Below are 7,144 nucleotides of genomic sequence, written 5' to 3' on the forward strand. Positions count from 1 at the left end.
CTCTACAGCCTTGAACCAGGTCTCAGTCACTGCGCAGATATCGATGTTTTCCATTTTAAGGAGTGCCTCGAATGAGTGCATTTTGAGATTTAGACTTCTAGCATTGAGAAGCATTACCCACAGTTTTTGCTTGCTGGATTCATTTTATAATCTCCAAATACTAAAATACTGAATTTTAGTATCTCGAGACTATAAAGCCAAAACTCCAAAAAACCGACACCCACAACCGCGAATTGCAAAATCTCGATCATTCACATACACACATCACCACACAAACAAGCACACATACACCTACCTAATAGGTTCATAGGTTCATACTAGGCTATCTGCCCTAGGGTATTTATAAGCCTAGCCAGAATGTGTTTGGCTTTCGCCACCCATTTTAAATTTATTTTGCTATGCCCTTTTTCGAGGTTAGTATACTGTGCCTCTGTCTAACAGTGACACAGAAGTGATACCCGGGGTAAACCTACAATCTCCCATCCACTCAAGATTCATCTTGAAGAGAGTCAATGAGGGACTCTGCCTAACCTGGACTGGAATTTTATTCCAGAGTGAAGGGAGCCTCTGGATTATGAATCTGTCCCTCCAGCATGTCCTATTTATTTCAGTGCTGAGGTTCAAGTCTCTCAAGCGCGTAGCTCGATGGGATTTGGATTTTCTGAGGTGCAGCATGTCCATTAATTCCGGGTTGGACATGGCTTTATACGTCAGGCACAGATCGCCACTGAACAGGCGGTATGCCACTGAGTAGAGCTGGAGTTTCTTTAACCGGGCAGCATATGGCATCTGTTTGAGCCCTTTGATCCTCTTGGTGAGGTACTTTTGGGTCTTTCCAGTTGCTGCAGGTGTCTGGTAAGGTACATCCCGAAAGGGCATTGTACTCAATTATGGGCCTGATGAGGGATGAGTAAAGAGGCACGATGACCCCCCCCCGATCTAGATGTGAATCCCTTCATGATTAGGTGGGCTATATAAAATGTTTTTCTAACCACTTTGGCCACGTGGTTGTCAAGTGAGAGATTGCTATCAACTTGGGTCCCCAGGTCCCTAATTACTTCTTCTGTACTTAATGGATTACCACCTATGTGGTAATTTGTGGGCACTTTGTTTTGCCAAAGGGGATGACTATACACTTTTTTGGCATTTAGCTTGAGGCCATGGCTCTGGCACCAGTTGTCTGTTTCTATGAGGCCCTTTTGGAGGATGCTTGTGTTGGCTGGAGAGTCGATTATGGTGCCCAGTTTGCAGTCATCTGCGAACTTGGTCAGCCACAGTCCTTCCGTGTTGGCCTGTACCTCCGAGAAATATATACCGAACAAGAGAGGTCCCAGGACTGAGCCTTGTGGGACACCACTTGTAACTGGTTTGGAGTCTGACATGGCTCCAGCAATTCTAACCATGTGGGTTCTGTCCTTGAGCCAGTTTGCAATCCATCTAATCTTAAATCTAATCCATCTAATCCTAATGACACTACAACAAACAAAACAACACACACAAACACAACATAACAAACAAACACATCTTCCCTACCTATAAGCAGGGGAGCAAACCCCCCATGTGGGGGGCTGGGCCCCCACCCCCCCACTACTTATATATACTAACTCCGAGGTTGCACTAAACACACAAACACATAAAACCCACCACTACACACACCTACACACAGTATAATCCCGACCCAATACCCTTACATAAACACCACTTACCTAAATCCCCAGCTAAATCCACAAACCACACCACACGTCATGAACGCGACAACACAACGGTGGATTCGACATTTCCGCATTCGATAATATACAGTTTCGACTTTATAGTCTTGAAATACTAAAATTCGATATTTTAGTATTTTGAGATTATAAAGTGAAACTATATATATATATATATATATAAATATATATGGGTGTGTGTGTGTGTGTGTGTGTGTGTGTATATATATATATATATATATATATATGTATATATATATATATATATATATATATATATATATATATATGTATATACACACACACATACACACATGCACACATATTTATACATACATATACAAGTACACACACACAATGTATCTTCTTTCGGCTTTTCCTGGTTAGGGGTCGCCACAGCAGATCACCTGTCTGCTCATGATTGACAGTGGAGTTTTACAGTGTCGAGTTGCCAGCCTGGTGCCCAACCTTCCATGGAAGGCACACACAAGCACGCACTCACACCTAGGGCCAATTTAGAGTATCCAATCCACCTACAGCATGTCTTTGGGATGTGGGAGGAAACCGGAGCACTCAGAGGAAACCCACACAACCACAGGGAGGACATGCAGACTCCGTACAGAAGGCACCTCAGCTGAGGATCAAACTGGAGAACCTTTTGCTGTGAAGCAGCAACACTAACCGCTGCACCACCACGGCCACCCTATACACACTATGTATATGTTATATGTATATAATTTGTATTTCAATTCTGTTTAATTTTTTAAGTTGCAATTCTAGTGACCAGTGTGCTGATACTTTTTTGCAGTCTTCTGTTTTTTTTTCCATGTTTTAGCCAAAAAAAGTTATCTGTTTATATTTTTGTAGTTATGATCTGGGACCTTAGTCTTTTAGCTTAATTTGCAGTTGTGGGAGGATTGTGAATTAATGCAAGATGTTACCATTGTTTATACATTATACTGCACTTCTATCTCCATAAGTAGAATTACTTGTAAAAGCTTGCTGTTAGTATTGAGTATCCTGTCTGGAGCCTTAGTCTCAGTTTCATTTGCATTTGTGGCAGAACTGTGAACTACTGCCAGCTCTAACCCTCAATCTGATGTTGTCAATCTTCATTCATTCTTGAACTGTTGGGTCTCAGTTCTGTCCTTGGAACCAACTCGTCTGTATTATCAAGCTCACACCAGCCAGAAACTCTCAAGCTAAAGCTACCCATATTGCCTCACTTCCCTTCCCTTTAGATCTCATTTGCCACATAAAATTTTGGAAGCGTCAGCCATGCTCTCAGTTAAGTGCTAACCTTTTCTTATATATATTCTTACAATTTTTGTCTCTTAACGCCAAATTATTTACTTAGTTGATTTTTTTTAACTTACTGATTTGTCTGGTTGAGTGAGAGGGCGCTGCTTATTCTCTTTTACCTTATCGGTATTTAATCTCGTACCATCGTTGGTATAGGCCCCTTCATTCCCTCTTACCTTTGGAAATTCTGTAAATACCATCGTTGATATTCCCCTTCTCCCCTTTACCCTTTGAGGGTATTTTTATTTAGTAACCATTGCTGGTATGACCCTTAAAAAAAAAAAAAAAATAGATAATGGCTGAGAAGCATATAGGAACCACTGGCTTCAAACAGTGCAACGGATATGGCAGAATGCTCAACTCGGATGGGCATCTTTCTTGTGTCTATTGTTTGGGGGTGCCACATTTAGAGGTCCAAACACCTTGCGAACTCTGCAAGGGTTTCAGTGCTCGAACCCTTGCAGAAAGGTACAACAAATTAATCCTCAAAAGGCTGTTAAAATGTCCATTTAGTGAGGCTTTGTCTGAGGAAGAAACATCAAAGTCTCCCAAAAAAGAAGGAAAGTAATTCCAGGGAAGTAGATATTGTGGGAAGAAATAGCCAGAGAATTGTTATGGCTAGGCTTGTATAGGCCCTAGGGCTGATAGCCTAGTACCAACCTGTGAACCTATAAAAGAGTAAAAAAAGAGGAGCCACTCTGTTCCAGTGTCTCCTAAATCCCAGGAATCTAAATCTTCCAAGTACCAGACCTCTTCTCATACCTTGGAACTGAGGCCTAAAATTAAAAAAATTGACACCTGCTACTGTCTCAGCACCGAAGCCTGCAACTTCCCCTAAGGTGCCAACAACTACTGAACCTAGGAAAGCCACCTTTGTACCGACCCCTTCATCGGTACCTATGACCCTTTCAGCACCAATAATAGTTTCCCCAGTCAGACTGGTCACTTCCGCCACCAAAGCAAATCATTGGTCAGCCGACCACAGTGCTGAAGATCAAATCCTTACCCAGGATTAGGTACTGCCCATCTATTGATCCCTTCCTTGGTCAACAATTGAGTCCTTTTCTTGAACGCCCAGAATCACCCTCAGGGATGTCCATCCATTCCACCAGAATCCTTTCAGAACTTGATGTAGTTGGATTAGTGGATCAGCTCTTGGCAGCCAGAGGTCTTCCTGCCCCATCTAGGGTCTCTCTCCCATCTGGATCCAAGGCCTATTCTCCAAGGACTCCTACTTATCTTCCCCTTTCAATCTCTCCGCAGGTCTTGGAGTCCTAGACTCCGACCATTCTGGTGCCAACTACTTCGATATGGATGGTGGACCTCGCCTTGGTTCTGGAACCTACTCTGTGGTCGGTGACTCTGTTGGAGCCAACCCACAGGACTGTGACTTGGCTGTTGGCTCTGGGATCCCTAGTTGGCACAGATTTTTTTCACTGCGTTGTCTATGGTTCCTGGTGCTCTGACAGTTCCGAGTCCTCGGATGGCTCCTTGTCTGGAGGTGGGCTCATCAGAGCGGGGTGTAGCCCTGGTTCTGAGGTTATCTTTCTTGGTTCTGGGCTCCCATCCCTCTTCGGGTGGGCCTACTTTCCAGATTATGGAGAAAACTCTCACCTCAGCAGGCTTGGAGTTGGCACCAACCCCATTGCAGTGTGACATCTATGTATCCTCTGGTTTGTAGCTGTCACAATCTGCTAGATCAGGGCAGTGGGCACAAGAGCAGCAAGACACCCTGCTGCAGGGTACCCTCTCTTCTCCTCCCCCTGAGGAGCCACCCCATAAGAGATCATGTAAGAGGAAGCACTTAGATTTGCTGAAAGAATCTGTCGCTGAGGATACAGATTACAATGAAGGGAAAGGGTCCCCATGGTCACTCCATGAAAATTTCTCCTTTGGAAACATCCTGGAAATCTTAAAACATAGGAGTGATTGGAAGTCCACAAACCTTTCCTCTGAAGAATCTGTTTTCTGAGCGGCTTTTCGTGCCTGACCCTCTACTTTTTGGGTGACCCCACCTGCTGATGAATTGGTCAAGCTCATCGTGGAGCATGCTTGGAAGGCCCCTGACACTATAGACCCAATCCTCCGTAGACCAGACAAAAATTCTCTTGGCATCCGAAGATCAAACCCACTACCAAAGGTATAGCGGTAGATGCTATGGTGGTGGCGACTGCTACAAAAAAGGAACTTGCAGAGGAGAGTCCTACTGTCTATCCTCCAAATCGAGAGTCTGGGATGATGGACAGATTCGGGAAGTGGGTCTATGCTTCAACGATCTTTGCCATATGGTCGTTGAATTTCTTGGCACATTTCACACAGCTTCAAAGGGAACTGATAATGGAGCTTTCAGGGACCTTGGCAGGAGCAATGTCTGACTAGGTACACAATAAGGTTGCCTTCCAACTTGCGACCATTGAATTGATATCCAACTCGTCCATGTGGCGTATTGTGCACACTGCCGAAAAGGGATGGCCAGGGCAGTGGGTACAGGCATTGCCATTAGGCGTCACGTCTGGATGCGCTTATGTGACTTTATAGACCCTTTCAAGTCTTCCTTTATCAATGCTCCGGTACATGCTACCTCGTTGTTTGGCCCAAAAGTCTGAGACACATTAACCAGGTGTGAGATGGATGGAAAGACACTTTCTGCTGTGGGTGTATGTTTTTCCACTTCTCAACAACCTTACTCCAGAAATCAGAGGAGTGGAAAGATGTGGTTTAAGAAGTCCCAAAGGCCTTTTCGGGACACACGTGGTGAGTTCCCGGGGCAGAGGGGGTAACTCTTTGGGAAGATGCCCCTCCCATGGTAGAAGGGGTCCACATAACCAGGGTTCCAGAGATTCTTTCTGTGGACAAGCTTACCAGCACTCCTGAGCAGTGGTTCAATTGCCTACATCTGGAAGCAGTCAGGGGAAGATTTTCTCTGCACCATCTAGGCTGGCACACAGTAACATCAGATTCCTGGGTTCAGACAATAATTACCAGAGGTTACCATATTCCCTTCAACCTTTATCCCAGACCACCAAGGTGAATCCCCAATGTTCCACCCCATCAGAGGCATATAGCAGCACTAGAAATCCAAAAGCTGCTTCAAAAAAGAGACATCCAAACAGTCCCACCAGACCAAAAAGGATCTAGATTTTACTCAAGATTCTTTTTAGTGCCAAAAAAGACAGGTGACTGGAGGGTAATCTTAGACCTCAGTGTACTGAACAAGTTTGCTGAAAAGACAGAATTTTGGATGGTCATGGTTCAGTCTATCCTTCCTTTTATGGAGAAAGATGATTGGATGTGCTCTACAGATCTTCAGGATGCATATTACCACATAAAAATAGACAAGTGCTCCAGAAAATATCTTCACTTCTGGCTGGGAGCCAGTCATTACCAATTTTGAGCAGTGCCCTTTGGTCTCACCACCGCACCCAGGGTGTTCACCAAATGCATAGTAGTGGTAGCAGGTCACTTAAGGCTACAAGGATTCTGGGTGTTTCCATATTTAGACAACTGGCTCCTCACTGCCCACTCCAGGCATCTACTGCTTTTTGCTTTGGACTCCATTCTGAGGCTTGCAGAGTTCCTAGGCATCTCAATAAACAGAGAAAAGTGCAAACTATTCCCCACACAAGACATAGAATTCATCGATGCAACATTAAATATAAGATCTTGCATGGCCACTCTCCCTCTTCACAGACTGATAAGGCTAAGTTCACAGCTCCAAGTGATACTCTCTCAAGACAAAATTTTGGCTCATCTGGTTTTACAACTTCTTGGGTCTATGGCAACAACAATCACCCTAGTTCCTCTAGCAAGATACCATATGAGGCTGCTTCAGTGGCTCCTCGCATCACAGTGGTCTCTGCTAATGCAGCCAATGTCACACCCAATCCACATAACCAACCATTGCAAGCAGGATTTACTTTGGTGGAAGAAATAAGAAGAAAAATTGTGGAGCTGTGTTTACACATTTTTTTGTATACAATATTGTAATGAATTTATGGGTTCTTTTACTACAGTTGATTCTACCAATATGTTAGTTTTAGCGAATAATGCTACTGTTATTTTAAAAAATGAATTGCTCTTAATTGATTCCACTATTAAACTGTGTAAGGTTTATTCACATGTTGTCTGATGAAGCG

Source organism: Protopterus annectens, chromosome 14.part0 (assembly GCF_019279795.1).
Source record: "Protopterus annectens isolate FY-2018-M chromosome 14.part0, PAN1.0, whole genome shotgun sequence".
Lineage (NCBI taxonomy): Eukaryota > Metazoa > Chordata > Ceratodontiformes > Protopteridae > Protopterus > Protopterus annectens.